Raw genomic sequence first — 18,138 nt, forward strand, 5'->3', positions numbered from 1 at the left:
GAAAGAAAGAAAGAAAGAAAGAAAGAAAGAAAGAAAGAAAGAAAGAAAGAAAGAAAGAAAAAAGAGAGAAAGAAAGAAAAAAGAGAGAAAGAAAGAGAAAGAGAGAAAGAAGAATGAAGCAGGGTGCCAAGAAAAATCTTGTCTGGTCAATGAAAAGAAGAGACGTTTGGGGCCTTGGCAATGGAGTAGGGCTTACTTTGATCTGGAAAATAGGTTTCTTTTTATTCCCCCATGCTTGCTTTTTCTCAGCCAAGAGCTGCTATTGAGCTTGATAAGTGAGGCCCTTTCAGAATGAAGGGGCACCTCAGAAGAGAATTAAATGACTGCTTTCATGGACAGCTACTTTAATAGTCTCATGTTTGGAAAAATATGCAATTAAAGGAAATACTATTACAAATAGCCCCTATTTATTGCTTTAAAAGTACTATCGATTAACTGAAAAATGAGAGAGGTGTGCAAGATTATTTTGTTATGTGTAAAATGCAGATTGTAGGAGAGAAACATATACACACAAACATGCAACCTATGTATAACACTGAAGAGGAGAAGAGAGGACCTCTACAATGAATCATAAGCTTTTTATTCCTTTATATATTAAAAAATGACTTTCAGAGAAAGTCTTGCCCACCAGAGTTTTTAATTACTTTCTTTGTGTCAGTACTGTTAATAAAAACATAAGTGCTATTGGTTGAGGATTTAATTTCTTGTAAACTTAATCTGAAGCAGTTGGGAGCCTTCATGTGAGAATAATGTTTTTAAATAAATTATCTTTGGTCATTTTAAATGAAACAATAGTGATCTTGGGCAGTTTGATTTTGTATTTTCCACTGATATTTGCCTTTACCTTGCAGTCCTCTTCCAAGTCTCTTTCCATCCAACCACCTGCCTGCTCATGGCATCCTCCCTTCACTCAGATCATGCTCCATGTTAATTGGAGGTATTCAGTGAACAAGTGATATATGACTTTAGTGGAAGATAGAGGAAGACTTTATTCTTCCCAAAATAGATGGAAACATCTCTGGCTATTCTTCTGAAAGATTTCCAAAATTTTTGTCCAGGTAACCTGCTTCATTGCCATAGCAACAACAAGATGTTTTCTGTCTCTATTTTTTTTCTTTCTTTGCTTTCATGGATCTATTCAACACATTTATAACTGATATATAACTGTGATTTAAAAGTAGAAATTATATTCGTCTGCATACAGGTAGAAAATAAGAAGACTAAAAGTATAATTACTATTTTTAGGCATTTGACTTTTTTGCTCTTTCAAGAAACTTTGACCAGGGATTTGTTAGATCCTAAATTGTGTACAAATTAACCCAAGATGCAGAGGAAATTAGACTTTTTATTTTCTTTTTATAAGCTAAAATTTGATAAGCATTTATGATGAAGTAGGCATGTTGCTAAGCTTTTTATCCATATTTAATCCTCAAAATGAATTTATGTATAAGCCCTGTTATTATGCCCATTTTATAGATGAGAACCTGAAAGTTTGAGTAATTTGCTTAATGGCACAGAGCTCACAAGTGGTAGAGCCAGGAGGCAAATCCTGACTTCAGAGTCTGAGTGTGGCTAAGTGACAGGCATTCGAGGTAATCTTCTTAAAGGAGATGACCTATAGTCTACCATGCATGAAATAGAGCTGAGATTCCAGATCTTTTTAGCATGAAAGTTTTACATTAGACCTAAATAAGCATGTTTTCATGGAAAGAATGATTTGACATTTAAATGGGAGGCTAAAAGAGTTGCAAAATTTTCTTAGGAGAAACATCTTTTAGGAAAAATACTTTCTGGAACTGAGGAATGAACTAGAATAGCTCTTGAGATCTTTTAGGATCTTCTGATTCCATAGGTTTGAGGCAGGCTGGTGTTAAAAAGAGAGTCAGAGATCTTGCCAACACAGAGCAGGAAGAACTCCCTGGCTACTGGGGCCAGCGGTCAGTGAGGACACAATAAAGCACTGAAGACCACAGCACACCAAAGTCTTCTGTGCAATGGAACTTCAAACCTCCCTCCAGGAATAAGTTGGGTGCCCCAGAGCTGAGTTGCTATTCTACATCTAATTGGGAAAAAGGCTAAATCTCCATCTCAGAGTAACCAGAGACTCACCTGGAACTATTAGAGCCTGTTGATCTTAAAAATAAAAGTTATTTCACTAGTAAAAATACATTTATTTATAAATAGCATAGAATTGCATTTCGGGACATACGAACTATGGCAAAACCACAGGAAAGTCTGGAGAATAAAGGAGAGGAATGTTCTTTATAGAGGAAAGAAGTTAGGGGGTGGTGTTATAAAGAAAGAGCCCATTGAAGGAAACTGGAAGTTCCAGGTGTGGTGGCTTCTCATTGGCTGGGTTGTGACAGTCTCTCATTGGCTGGGCCATTGCCAGGGGAGGAGAAAATTTTCCTTCATTCTGTTTGGTAGTAAAGTAGAAAAAACATCTTCCTATTGGAAATGCAAGGCACATATCTTTCTGTTTTGGGATAACCAACAATGACTGGTAGGACATGACAGCTCCCATCATAGACCTCCACTCAGATCATGACTGAGCTTTCTTTTATTAATTTTCACAAGTCCTATATTAAACTCCTTCAGTTTCTCCACATATCCTCTTGACTTCCTCACATGTCCTTTATGTATGCATGGTGTTCTACCAGTACCATTCTTTCTCTCTCTTTTCAGTGGTTAGTCTACTTGAGAGAAAGGACAGAATACTGGTTAAAGTTATGGTCTCTGGGAGCCAGTCTGCTTGGATTTGAATCTTCCTTCTACCATTTACCAATAACCTTAGGCATATTTTTCTATTTCAACCACAGTTTTCCTATCAGTAAAATAGAATAATGATAACATCTGCTTCACAGAGTTATTGAGAGGATTAAGGTGATACACTTAAAGTGCTGAGACTGGAGGACACATTCAATAAGTATTTATTATTGTTATACAGTCCTTCGAATTTAAGCATAAATACCAAACTCACCAAATAATCTTCTGGTAGCCCTATAGATCAGGGTAGTTACTGCTACTTTGTGCTTCTGTAGTACTCGTATTTCTCTTAGCCTAACGCACATGTTTGTTTGTCTGTCTTTCTTGATAAGCTGAACAGGTTAATGAAGGAAGGGACCCTCTCTTGCTCACTAGTGAGCAGTGTGTTGTTTGTGCATAATATTTGCCATGGAATAGTATCAGGAATGAGAAAGCCAGCCTGCACTTGAGTAGGGCAAATGAAAGTTTTGTTACTGTCTTCAAGTAATTAAGAAGTTTCCTGTTTATCTAGTACAGTCTTGGGCACTAACAGAGATAAGACATATAGTATGTAATCTGTACTTTCACAAAAGAGCCAAGCTGGAGGACAAATCTAAGACATGATTCACCAATTAGTGAAACAGTAGTGATCAGTATGAAATGGAGTTTTGTTAGAGAGAAAGATGCCAAAGGCAAAGCTTTAGGTAAGCCTTACAGCAGCAGTCCCCAACCTTTTTGGCGCCAGGGACTAGTGTTCCTATGAGACTCTAATGCCTGATGATCTGAGGTGGAACTGAGGTAGTGATGCTGGTACTGGGGAGCAGCTGCCAATACAGATGAAGCTTTGCTCACTCACCCACCGCTCACCTCGTGCTGTGTGGCCCAGTTCCTAATAGGCCATGGACCTGTACCTAGCCATGGCTCGGGGGTAGGGGACCCCTGCCTTATAGGATGCAAACAATTGAGTAAAGCAGGGGAGACTAATTCAGAAGGAGAGAAAAATAAAAGTTCAGAGCTGGGACAACCATTGAGCAGATGTGAAATGATGAAGAGAATGTAAGGGCTAGACTGGAAGATGCTAGGTTTATGAATTCACAGCTTTGTAGGAGATAAACTACACACAGGTTATGAACATACATTTTTTCCCAGTTTTATTGAAAAATGACTGTTTGATTTACATATATTGTTAAATGATTACTACAACACGGTCAGCTAAACATCTATCTTCTCATATAGAAAAAATAAAAAAGAAAGGAAAAAATCTCCCTCTGATGAAAACTCTTAGTATTTACATTTTTAACAATTGTCCTATATATTGTACAAGTGTTAGCTTTAGTCATCACAGAGTACATTACATTCTTAGTACTTATTTATCTTATAACTAGAAATTTGTATCTTTTGATCATCTCCCTCCATTTCTTCCTCCCCTCACCATTGGTCTCTGACAACCACAACTCTGAAGTGTGATCTCTTTGACTACGAGATACTGTTTTTTTGTTTTTATTTTTTTTTAAGATTCCATATATGAGATTATACAGTATGTGTCTTTCTCTGTCTGACTTATTTCACTTAACATAATGCCTTCAAGGTCTATCCATGTTTTTACAAATGATAAGATTTCCTAATATTTTATGGCTAAATAATATTCCATTATAGATAGATGATAGATAAATAGATAGATAGATAGATAGATAGATAGATAGATAGATAGATAGATAGATAGATAGATAGATAGATAGATGATGGATGGTGGATGGATAGATGGCAGTTTCTTTACCCATTCATTCATTAATGAACCTTAAGTATTTCTGTGTTTTGGCTATTGTAAATAATACTTCTATGAACATAGATTTATAGATATCTTTTCAAGTTAGTGTTTTTATTTCCTTTGGTTATATTTTCAGAAGTGAAATTGCTGGATCATAAAGTAGTTCTATTTAAAAATTTTTGAGGATCTTCAATACTGTTTTTCATGGTGGCTATACAAATTTATAGTCCCATCAATTGCACACAAGGATTCCCTTTTCTCTATATCCATGCCAATATTTGTTTTGTCTTTTTGATGATGATAGCAATTTTAACAAATGTGAGGTGATATCTCACTGTGGTTTTTAATTTGAATTTCCTTAATGACTAGTAATGTTGATTTCATGTACTTACTGGCCTTTTGTATGTCTTTTTGGGAGAAATGTCCATTCTGGGCCTTTGCTCTTTTTTTATTTGGGTTATTCGTTTGTTTGTTTGCTGTTGAGCCGTATGAGTTCTTTATATATTTAGGATATTAACCCCTCATCAGATATGTGGTTTGTCATTTTTTTTCCTATTTTGTAGATTCGTTTTCACTTTGTTGATTTTTTCCTATGCAAAAGCTTTTTACTTTGTTTATATTTTATTTTGTTGCTTGTACTTTGAGTGTCACAACCACAAAATTGTTAACAAGGCCCATGTTAAAGAGTTTTATTTCTATGTTTTTTTCTAGGAGTTTCATGGTTTCAGATCTTATATTTAAGTCTTTAACCCATTCTGAGTGAATTTTTGTCAGTGGTATAAGATATGGATGGTTTTATTCTTTTACATGTGAAATGATTTCAGCACCATTTATTTAAGAGACTGCCTTTTCTTTATTGAATACTCTTGACTTCCTTGTCAAATATTAGTTGACTATATACGTTTGAGTTTATTTCTGAGCTCTTGAGTCTCTTCCATTGGTCTGTTTGTATAATTTTGTGCCTGTACCGTACTGTTTTGATTACTACAGCTTTAGAGTATAGCTTAAAAATCAGATATTATAATGACTCCTGCTTCGTTATTTTTTCTTGGTATTTCTTTGACTATTTGGAGTCTTTTGTGTTTCTACATAACTCTTAGAAATTTTTTTCTACTTCTATAAAAACTATTAGAATCTTGATAGGGATTGCATTGAATCTATAGATGGCCTTTGGTAGTACTGACATTTCAACATTAATTCTTCTAATACACAAACATGGACTATCTTTCCACTTGTATATGTCTTCTTCAATTTTTTTAAATCAATGTCTCATAGTTTTCAGTGTAGAGATCTTTCACCTCCTCAGAGAAAAGCATTTCTAAAAGCATTTGTTTTTGATGCTATTGGAAATGAATCAGTTCTTTAATTTCTTTTTCAGAAATTTTGTTGTTATCATATAGAAATACTACTGATTTATGTATGTTAATTTTATACCTTGTAACTTTACTGAATTCATTCATTACATCTAGTATTTTTTTGGTTTTGGAAATCTTTAAGATTTTCTCTATATAAACCATGTCATCTGCAAATAGAGATAATTTTACTTCTTCCTTTCCAAATTTGATACCTTTTATTTCTTTTTCTTGTCTGATTGTTCTAGTTAGGACTTACAGTACTCTTTTATAGGCATGGTGAGAGTGAGTACTCTTCTCTTGCTCCTGATCTTAGAAAAAGAGCTTTCAACTTTTCACCATTAAATATGATGTTAGCTGTGGACTTGTATCTGGCCTCTATTATGTTGAGATATATTCCTTTTATGTCTAATTTGTTAAGGTTTTTTTTTTATCATGAATGGATGTTGAATTTTGCCAAATGCTTTTTCTGGATCTATTGAGATAACTCTTTTCTTTTATTCTATTAATCTTATGTATCACATTGATTGATTTGCTTATGTTGATCCATCCTGCATCCCAGAGATAAATCCCATCATATCATGGTGAATGATCCTTTTAACGTGCTGCTGAGTTTTGTTTGCCAGTATTTTACTGAGAATTTTTGCAACTATATTTATCAGAGATATTGACCTGTAGTTTTCTTTTCTGGTCGTATTTTTTCCTGATTTTGGTATCAGGATAATGCTAGCCTTATAAAATGAACTTGGGAGTGTTCCTTCCTCTTTGATTTTCTGGAAATTTGAGAAGGATTGGCACCACTTCCTCCTTAAATGTTTGGTAAAATTTACTAATGATTTTACCTGGTCCTACACTTTTCTTTGTTAGGAGATTTTTGATTATCGATTTAATTTCCTTACTAGTAATTGGCCTACACAGATTTTCTATATTTTTTCCTGATTCAGTATTATTAAGTTGTATGTTTCTAAGAATTTTTCCATTTCTTCTAAGTTGTCCAGTTTGTTGAGGTATAGTTTTTTCATAGTAGCCTCTTACAATCCTTTGATTTTATGTGTTATTGGTTATAATGTCTCCTTTTTCATTTCTAATTTTGTTTATTTGGGTTCTTTTTCCTTTCTTCTTGATTAGTCTGGCTAAGGTTTTGTTAATTTTTTTTTTCTTTTTGAGAACAAACTTTTAGTTTGGTTAACCTTTTCTATTGTTTTTCTGTTCTCTATTTCATTTATTTTGAGCACAGATTTTATAGTCAAAATAGCCAGATTTGAATGCTAGCTCAGCTGTCTACTGGGAAAATGGCCATGGGCAAAAATACTTAACTTGCTAAACTTCTGTCATCTTTCCTATAAAAGAAGAATAAGAGTATCTCACCTGTGATGTTTCTGTGAGAATTAAATGAATCAAAACCTGGCATATAGTGAGTACTTAGCTCTTATTGGCTTTGTTACCAAACATACCTCTTAGAATTTTTTGTTGTTTATTGTTTTGACTCTGAAGGTTGATAAGACATATTTTATTTTGAGGTCCACTAAGCAGACTTTTACTTATTCCCCTTGTTTAACTTATCCCAATTCGATAATCAGTTTGTCTGTCATGTGTTCAAACACATGAATTGCAGTTAAAATTTGCAAAAGGATTATCATTTTTCAATAATTGGACAATGTTGTGAGGTAAGCTGGGGAAGGATGGCTATCTTTATTTTCTAGCTGAGGCAACTGAGACATGGAAAAGTTGGAGGATTTTTCCAGAGTTATAAAGTTAGTGAGTGGGGGCAACATTAATACACTTAGGACTTTTGATACCAGTGTAATCTTCTTCTCTTCCCCTGTTCAAAATGAGTATGTGTCTCTGGTGACTGGCTTCAATGAAACTAAAGTCAAGGTCTTCTTCTCTGATGCCTGCTAAATATTTTTAGAATTTGTATCACATTGTAACTTTAAAATTTGCTAAAATAAAAGTGTATAAAGACATTTTAAAGACAGTAATTTTGCATTCTTTGTCTCTGAAGAACTACTGAAATAAGAATACAAAGAACAAGATCAATTTGCTAGATATTATCCTCAAAAATACAAAAATCTATTGTACCAGGTAAATGGAGCCATAAGAGACCTTGTACTTACTGCCTGTAGGCAGAAAGTAGGCATTATATATGCCAGATATATTATGGTTCATTGTAGAGATTTTTGTTTATTGTGAGCTCATGAAGTTAATGTTCTTACAAATTGAACTTTTATTTTGGAGTATTTGGTTGCATTAAATAATGCTGGCAGAAGTCCTCACCACCCTTGCCTACTTTAGCAGGTCATCATCCAGCAACCAGAAGGGAACCTTTTAAGGAGAGAGTTGGGCAGTTGCTAGTAGTGTAAATCCCTTCTCAGGTACTACAAGGGCAATTAAATGATATTTTCCAACCTGGAAATTCTGAGTAGATTCTGTGTTTGAAATCTTTCTTTGGAGCCAGATGGAAATTTTTTACCCTCATTTCTGGAATTCATGTGGTGATAGACTACTTTCACTTTGTATTGAAACAAATTCAGATAAATGATCTGAAGCACAAGTGTGCTTAGGTATCTGAGATACAACACATGTAATAATTGTACCTACCATTGTTCTTGCTCATCTAGCACCAAGACATTGGATAATTTGATATATTAGTGGGATTACACTTTTTTAAATCCAAGAAACATCAGTCATTGTTCAGAAACAAATGAAATCAACAATCTATTTAGGATATTTGTGCTTATTTTGCATAACTGAACCATCTGTCTCAAATCACAAATTTGGGGATTTCTTATCTTTTTTGTTGTGGGGAAAAGAGTGCTATTTCTTGGAGATACCTTCAAAACACATGGTATAGGGTAATAGAATGATAGAATGTTTATATATATATATATGTATATGTATGTGTATATATGTGTGTGTGTGTATAAAATCTTAATCCAAATTGAGAAAGAACTCTTGTTGTTATTACAGGATTTAAGAAATTTCACATACACTGGGGCTGCAATGGCTATGCAATTTGTACTAATTTATAATCTTCTTTGGAGAGTTCATTCAATGATAAGTTTTTATTTTATGTCTATAATCAACTTTGGATTGGAAGACTTTGATTAGTACATATATCTACACACTTGGCTACATGTCTAAGAGAATTTTATCTGATATTGATGCCCTGAGTTATTAGAGCTACTCCCAGGTATTGCTGTGTTATTATATCTGTTATACATACTACATACTTTAGGCATGTTGCAGTTTGCTACCATTTGACTTTCTTGACTCACCTCTTCAAGTTGATGAAATCGTATATTATATTTTAAAAAGATTTGAAATTGATTTAAATTTAGACCATAAAAGAGGGGTAGGCAAGTGAACAATTCTGTGAAGAATTGAAATTACTTAACAAGCAGTACCAATGCCTTTTCTACACATGATGGTGTTAGAGAGACTGCATTATTATATCAGAAGGCAATCCACCTCTACATTGGCTGAGCCATATACATGCAGTTGAATTAATTCAAATGAGAGCATTAAATAGGTGCCATATATGTTGATGTATAATTATGACATTGAAAACATTGTCAATGAAGGTAACATATTCCAGGCTATTTAGCTTTTTTTAAACCACCGGTTGTTTTTTCCTTGGCAATGAATGGAGAAACCTTTGTCAATAACCCATATTATTTTGTGGAACTTTTTAAATATGCTCATAGTCGGCATTCAAGATATATTTTTGGAATAAACTGTAGTAGACTCTCTCAAAGTGATTTAAGGTGCTCTTAATTCTATTGCAAAATCCTGCTGAAAAGTCATAGCTTTGAGTTATGTATTAGTTTTCCATTTTACTATTATTCAAACTGGGAGACTTTTATTTAGGGAGGGAGTACATTTTAGAGCAAAAGATCACAATGTCTGAGAAAGAAATTGTTAAAATTAACATTTTTTTAAAGTTTAGTTTAGGCAATTAGATACTTGTTTTATTCTGAAGGAGTCTCTTTGAAAAATTATAACATCTACATATGGATAAATGTATCCGTGCTAATTAGTCCTAAATTAACATGAAATTCTTACTTATATCTTATTGAATTTGTGGGGACTTCTCTTTCCTGGTCTGGAACGCTGGGCTGGGGAGGCTGGTGTGGGTCTGGGACCCCTTGTTCCTCTTAGGGATCATCCACAGTTGAGATATTCCTCCTGATTTTTAACTGCTACATGACAAGTGTGGGACCAGCCTGTTCCATGTCTCCATCCCTCCTGCTGTTCTTGAGGTAGCTTCTTCTGTATGTTCTTAGTTGTAGGACTTCTGCTCAGCTAGTCTTTAGGCGATTCTCACTGATGTTTGTTCTGTAGGTTAGTTGTAATTTTGATGTAGTCATGACTGGAGGTAAATACAGTGTTTTTCTTGACTGGAAGTCTTTCCATAGTTTCTTTAAGCATCTTCTGGTTGGCCTACAGAATCACCTCATTTCTGTTATTTCTTTTTAATTTATTTTATAAGCAACATTAATCCTTTTTCAATCCTCCTGCTGTCCTTGGGGTTAGCCTTCAACACCCTTATTAGATCTTACTCACCCTTGTTTATCTATTTATTTATCTATCTACTATTATAATTAATTATTATTTATTTTTTCTGGGTAATGCTTCCTCTGCATTTCGATTCTGTTTTCTGCTTTAAAGAACTTAAATTATCACAAAATTCTGAGACAACAAAAACTTTTTTTTTCAACATTTAATTTCCTAGTAGAGAGGAAGACATGAGTATTCCCTAGGATGGTGTATTAGATATCCTTCAAGAGGCAGATTTTGTTGTTATGGAAGCAACATCAGCAATGAAGAGAGTAGGAAGTGAAAGATGATGCAGCTTATCTTTGAGAATTGAGAGTTTTATTATCTTGAGGCTTCCTCATGTAAAAAATGGAGATAAAGGCAAAGAATGAAAGGAAATTAGATTATTTCAATAAGAACATTTTTAGTTGCCAACGATAAAGACAAATTTTAAGTCATTAGTGGGATACTAGAGTAGTTTATCAATTGTGACTATGGGCTTCTTGGAAATCGTTCAGAGAAAGGAGAGAGAGTTACGTGCCTAACTGATTTTGGCAGTAGGTGAATGGGATGCTCTAAAGCTATAGAACAAAAAAATAATTAATGGGAGAGGAGAAGATGTGGGATATCTTTCCACAGTGTGAATCAATGGTTATGCTGAGCATCTTCTGGACTAGGACAAACATATACTTATCCTTCTTATCTTCCTTGCCCCAATATTTAGAGTATAAAGACTTGAAAGTGTAGTTTTATTTAGTTTTAATTAACTTCCATGGTTCTATGTGACTAAGGGCTACCATTTTGGAGAGTACAGGATAATAGGATAGCACAGGGTCCATAATAGGAAGGTAATCAACAAATATTCATTGACTGACAGAATGAATGAAAGGACAAATTTAAATAGTAATAAAAATGATAGATGAACAATGAAAAAAAGAATAACCTATCAACTTGCCTCACAGGGTCGCTATGAGGATCAAGGGGTTTTATATACCTCTAAGAACTTTAACAGACTTTACAAGTTGCCATTCTAGAGTAAAGTACTATTTAGAAATGAAGCATTACTTAAAAATTTGCATGCAGTAAATTTTATTTACGTCATTTGTGGATGAATATCTATAAAAATATAGCATATACTTTGTTATTTTCTTAAAATTTAACTCCCTTGATTTCAGTTATTTTATCAGTCAGGCAAAGGGATATAAGCATATAAATTTCAAGTATTATTAAATCATGAACTACTGAGAACAGCTGTGTGCCTAATGTCAGTTCTTCTTGCTGTATTATCAATTTGCACTTCTCTTGTCACCATGCTTAACTTAAAAGCCTCTCACACTCCCCTCTAACTTGTTGTTTAAAGTACCATGTACTCTAAACAAGCAAGTAAATAAGCTGTTAAAAATTATATGCCAGTTAGTATTAGGAAGGCTCTGACTGACTGACTATATGTGACCGATACATACAGTGAGACATATATCTTTGTATCCAGTGGAGATAGAAGTCAGGAATGTATTTTAATTACAGTTAATTCAGAATTCAGACATTGTTTACCTTTACTTATTGCTGAGCTAAGCTTTATCCAGATGGCAAAATATTGCCTTTTGTAATTTTTATTGTCTGTTTCTTTATTTGCTTTATTTTTAGAGACAATCTAAATTAATTTCTTTCTAGCTATATGAATCTTATGTTTGATACAGGCTCCCTCTTGTAAAAGGCAGAGGTATAGACTAGATTAGATATTAGGCAACTTTAACTTCATTCCCGGCTTAGACAGAAACTTCTACTGGACTTTGAATGCAGAATACATATGCTTCATTCATTCTGCCACTTCATTCTACATTTAGAAATTAAATATTTTGACAATGTTGTTTTATTAGCAAGAATCTTATCCTGTAGGTTTTTCAGGAAGATCTGACTATTGTATGAAAAAGTACAGGCCACTGGCCCTCCAGTTTTGTGGTAGGCAAAATAGTACACACCCAGCACAGAAGACAAAGATGGGCACAGACTATAAGTATTCACTGAGTGACTAGCGAATGAAAGGTGGGTGACTGAACCAGTGTGTGTATGAAAGAATCAACAGGGTGCATAACTTGCCACTAGGTTTTCATGGAATTGACTACATACCAGTTCTTAGCTAGTCAGGGGAATTTGTGCTGACCATATTTGATTGCCTGGGAAGGCTTTCCTTGGCACACTCAGACACAGCTGTCTGTTCAGATATTAACCAACAGTAGTCTGGTTTGTTAAACACCAGAAGCTGATAGAGTTGGTCTTTTTCACATCTGCAAGCAACATGAAATGAATATTACAAGGAGTTGCTCTGAACTACCTGCTGGCAGTCACTATTTCCCTAGGGCCAGCTAAGTCAGACATCTACTCAATCCAATTTGATTTCTCTGATTTAATTGGCAATTTTACTGAGTAGCTGGAGGGGGGTCACCTTCATCTCTGGAAGATCTGGCTAAGTCGTACATAGCAAAGTGTCTGGAAGGGAGCTGCTCTAGGGTGCTTGGGCCTCTCTGGGCAGGCTACTGGAGTCTTGCTTCCTCAAGGTCTCATAGAGGAGGAACAATTAGTGGAAAGGTTGGAGCTGTAATGCCCATGGCTGGATCTGTGACTAGGACATCCCGGAGAGAGCAGTCACTGTATTTTACATACATACAAATTGTATTTTACATACATACACACATACATACACACTTGTATTTTACAGTGACTGCTCTCTCCTAGGTGATCAGTAAGTGAAATTAACAAATCCCAGGGCAGCCAGAATGCAGGCCATAAAACAGTGGAGAGACTGATCAACACCAACAGAGTAGACCCTTGGCCTTTCAGGGAGAACATGTGAGCTCTCCAGAGGCTCAAAAGTAGTCCTCAAGGAGCTGATGTCCCAGCGAATTGGGCCAGAGGGACCCAATACCCCTGAGGAGTATATCTTTAAAGAAAGTAGACCCACATATTCATTATTGTGTATTTTTATATGCTTTATTCAAGGCTAAATATAAAGATCTGCTAGTGCCCCAAAGAACTTTTTCATAATATGTAAACAAAGCAGGTAGAGATCACATACAAATGTTCTAAAGGGAGATAGGAGCATTAGATGTCAAGTGTTTATTGAACGAGTAAGCATAAGGTACACTCTTAAGAAGTCACTCTCGAACAGTTGCAAGCTGATGAATTAATTGAATTAATTAAAAAGCAAAACAAAATCAAACATTTAAATCCACACACATGACAACACATGTATACACACATACATACACACTTGACTCAAAGTTCTAATAGGTTTTTTAAATTAGAAAACCTTAACTAATAAATCTATGTCAATCAGATAACAAAAGAGATAAAAGAGAAACTGATTTCATGCATCTGATATCAGAGATAGATCAAGCAGCAAATAATCACCTAGGCATTGGCATTACTGACAGGTTTTGGAATATCAAAAACATGAGGCCTCAAACCAAGTATGAACATGAAAACTTGGGAATACAAATTTCTCACATATTAGAATTATTATTTGTTTCACGTTGAATAAAGAGTTTTAACACAGCCTGAAATGATTCTTTTAAGATAAGAAAAGCAAAGCAGAGGTTCTCTAACTGAAATGGGCCTGAGAACTACCTGGGAGTTTTTTAAAATTGCAGATTCCTGGGCCACACCAAGAGAGACTGGGATTCAGTGAACCTCAAGTAGGGCTTGGGACTCTCATCTTTCACCAAGTCCTTAGATGGTTCAGGACCATATTCTGAGAAATACTGACCAGTGGCCACCATCAAACTAATGGGAAATATTACATTAGCCATTTTCTTGTTTACTTGTTTCTTGTTTAATCAAAACTGATTAACCAGAACCTCACATGTGCCAAATATTGTACCAGGGATATAGAGAAAAATATCACATAATTCCTGCCCTCAAGAGATTCAGAGTTGAGTGGAGATTAAAAGTCTTAGAGGGAAGTTGTTATCTCTTATCCTATATTAATATCAAAACAAACTAGTCTAAAGGCAGACATCATTCTATAATCAAATTTATTATATAAAAAAGCCTAGGAAAGGGTAAAAGTAATGTTATTTGGAATAAAGCAATTAAATATGAACATTAGATAATATAATTTGTAATCTACACCCATCATCTAATATAGTAATTTTTCAAGAATAAACTTAATAACTGAGTTTAATCTATATGGGTATTTAGACAAGAATCTGATTTCCAAATGCTTGAGATCTATCACATATGTTCAAATTCTTTTTTAAGTGTGAAACTGAAAGTATTGCCTAAAATGGGAAATGAGACCACTGGATCTACCACCTACTATAAGAAATTAGTGCCTATATCCTACACAATAGAGGTTTTGACTAACCTAGATAGAGTCTGATCATCCAGTTAGTTCTAAAAGATACTGAGTTATTGTGCGGGTACGCTTTATTATCTTTCAGAACTAACTGGATTATTATCTATTTGGGGACTATGGAACCCGTGGCACAGATAGTTTTAAATAATCTTTTAAAGATGCACTGAAAATTTGTTGCAAAAGTAGGTAAGAAGTGAATTTCTACTCCTGTGTAGTCTTCATTAAGAGTTTGTAATACGGTGTCCTGTTTTCTCTTAATCATGTTTCCTGGGGGAGGTGGGAATGACTATGATAGATGTCTATGAAAAAATGAATATTGATATATATTATGTAAGATTCAATGAAAATTGTGAATTCACCAGATGCTTGGGAAGTCAGCAGCTTCTCTGTTATGCATTTCCTTGGCCGCTTGTATGTTTTCCAAGAAGCAGTTACAGAAACAAGTGATAAGACCTAGTATGAGTGTGTGTGCATGTGTATTTGTATGTGTGTGTGTAAACTCTAACTTGTTAAATGAGAAATGTGTGAGCAACTTTCACATCTTCCTTTAACTGAATGATGAGCTTAGATTTTATAGGAAATCAAATTAGATGCTGGAAAAAAAAACCTGGATCTTTACTTCTAAGCAAGCTGGTCTCTAGGCAATCATTTTTATCAGAACTAGGTCCTAACTATTTAAGTTTGCTTAGCAACACATTTTCTTGGTTCTGAAAGCAGAGGGAAGTGAATGGAGGTTTGATTAACCACAGGCCATAATGGCTATATCAGTTTCTTTTGTAAGTTAAAGATTGTCTTTGCATATTCATAAGGAGGTGTCTAAGCATCTCTGCTGGAGCTGTCAAGGCCTCTAAGCTATGTTGGATTAGTAAATGTGTGGGAGGCCTCCTAATGGGTGGCCCTGGGGACATTTTTTACAATCAAAGAATTCAGATTGCACAGAATTTACTCACTGTAAAAGTTATTAGGCATAGAAGGAGGTTATAGAATTTATTTTTCCTATAGATCTTTAAGGACAGGACAAAAACTCACTGAATAGGTTGGATTTAATATAATCCTAAAGCTTTTGAAATTAATTATTACTAGAATAGGGGAGCCAAAGGAAAAGTAGAAACTGAGAAGAATGAGAGTCAATTCAATTATCTCAGCAGCTAAGGGTGGGGACTAGTATATCAATTGGACATTGTATGGAATGAAGGATAAATTTTGTATTTCAGTATTATTTATATTTTTTCTAATAATATACCTGTTAAGATATATGTATATATTAGAGTTATCTGATTTAGGAAAATAAATATAAGGCTTATATTATTTATATCGGAGCCAACCAATTGCTAAAGATAGTTTTATTTTATTTATATACATTTTTCTTTTAAAGTCATTTTAAAATGTTATATATTATTTTATTCTCCAAACAGGCTTAACTTAACGATCAAGATCTAGGCTAAATTATTTACACACTGTCTTAGAATTGTTGGCAGCATTAAGATTATAATTCAACATTTTTTCCACTAACCCACATTGCTTCCTTCTGAATGCTTCTAATCTTGGCATTGTCTAATTCTACAGTTTTATAAAAGCATTAGTATGTCAAAGAGTATTTCATCCTAGAGACTTGAATCTAGACAGGTGATCACAGCTACCTATCTGAGTAAATCAGAAATAGATTTCCAGCCCACTTGTTCTACTCCAGCCTACATTTCACAAAACCTAAAACGAGGGGACATGTTCACAAACATTTTGCAAGAGAGAAATATCAATGTAAGATTTAGACTCTTGCAGTAACTTTAAAAGAGTTTCTACTCAAGACGCAGATTTAGCTTAATGCATACACACAATGAGTAGTAAAGGCTTTTCAGAGAGTTGACTTTTCCTGTGATCTCTCCTAGAGATCATTTTTTGATCCCTAAAATCAGCTTACAAGAACTTTCAAACAAATATATGCAGCATTATTCTCATTATTCAATTATGACAATCTTTCCTCCAGCATTTTAATTAACACTCATTTACTGAGAATTAAATTGTCATTTTAGTTGAACTCAAAGGAGTGCCCCAGGGACATGCATTCCACAAGATAATAAAAGCACCATATAATTCTGATGCTTCAACAATTTAGACTGGAGCCACGATGAGGCTTCTGTCAGCCATTTCTGATGGGACTTAATTATTACAGTTTAAGAGGGGGAGTACTATCATTCTACCTGAAAATTTGAAGCCAATTTATGTTGGATCAAGGAAATCTGATCTTTGAGTCCTACTAGATGTTATTAAACAGAAAAGTTAAAAGAAAAGATCAACATGTTAGTGTTAGACATTTGAATTCCAACCCTATTTTTGCCCTATGACTGCTATGCTTTCTAGATAAGGATCAGTTTTGTTTTCCTACAGGTGCAATGGGAATGTAATGACTGGTCATCACAGCGGGATGTGATTATGGCCTCAGCTGCTTTCTGTTTCTTTCCACATATCTTCAGATCCATCACTTTATCTTGGCATTTATACTATAAATATTTCAAGTCTCAGTGTGGCTGGAAACTCTGTCTATAAGGACAGAGAAGCACTGTAGAAATTCTCATTGTCTTGACTAAAATATGCCACTTGACTTCATTTTTGGAAGTTCAAGGTAGAACCAGTGGAGTTTTTAAAAACTCACTTGAGATGTGGTTTGTCTTAACAGATTTTCATGGTTTCTGTTCTATCAGCCAAACAATTCATTAGTTTTGGAAAGCTGAATGACCTTAATCGATTAAAATGAGTGTAACCCACAGGACCACAATCAAAAGGTATAAATTGTGAGTTACAAGATAAATAAGTTTTGGGGATGTACAGCATAAAGACTAACATTAACACTACTATATTTTATATTTGAAAGTTGATAAGAGAGTAGATCTTAAAAATTCTCATACACATAACAATTTATAACCGTATGAGAAGATGGATGTTAACTAAGCTTATTGTGGTAATCATTTCATGATGTATACATATATCAAATTATTATGTTGTATACCTTAAACTAATACAATGTCAATTACATCTTAATGAAACTGAAAAATAAAAAACACAGGCCCACAGGACTGTAGAAGAGACATGACCTTAACTATTCAATAGTGTCCAGTGTCCCCAATTTACAACTGGGAAAACTATGTGTCAGATAAATGAGTTGATTTTCCCAGGGCCAAAAAAATTAATTTGTGGGAGATGAAAACTAGAGTGCAAGGATCCTGGTTTTTACATATTTGTTTTCTCTGTATCTATGAGATAGTATATTGTAGTGAGAAGACTGGGAACTCAGAAGTCTGGGTATGAATTCCAGCTCTATAATTTTCTACTGAGTGATTTTAAGAAATTGTCTTAAGTTTTATGATGGTACTTATCTCAGTGTC

Source organism: Pteropus vampyrus, unplaced genomic scaffold (genome assembly GCF_000151845.1).
Source record: "Pteropus vampyrus isolate Shadow unplaced genomic scaffold, Pvam_2.0 Scaffold528, whole genome shotgun sequence".
Lineage (NCBI taxonomy): Eukaryota > Metazoa > Chordata > Mammalia > Chiroptera > Pteropodidae > Pteropus > Pteropus vampyrus.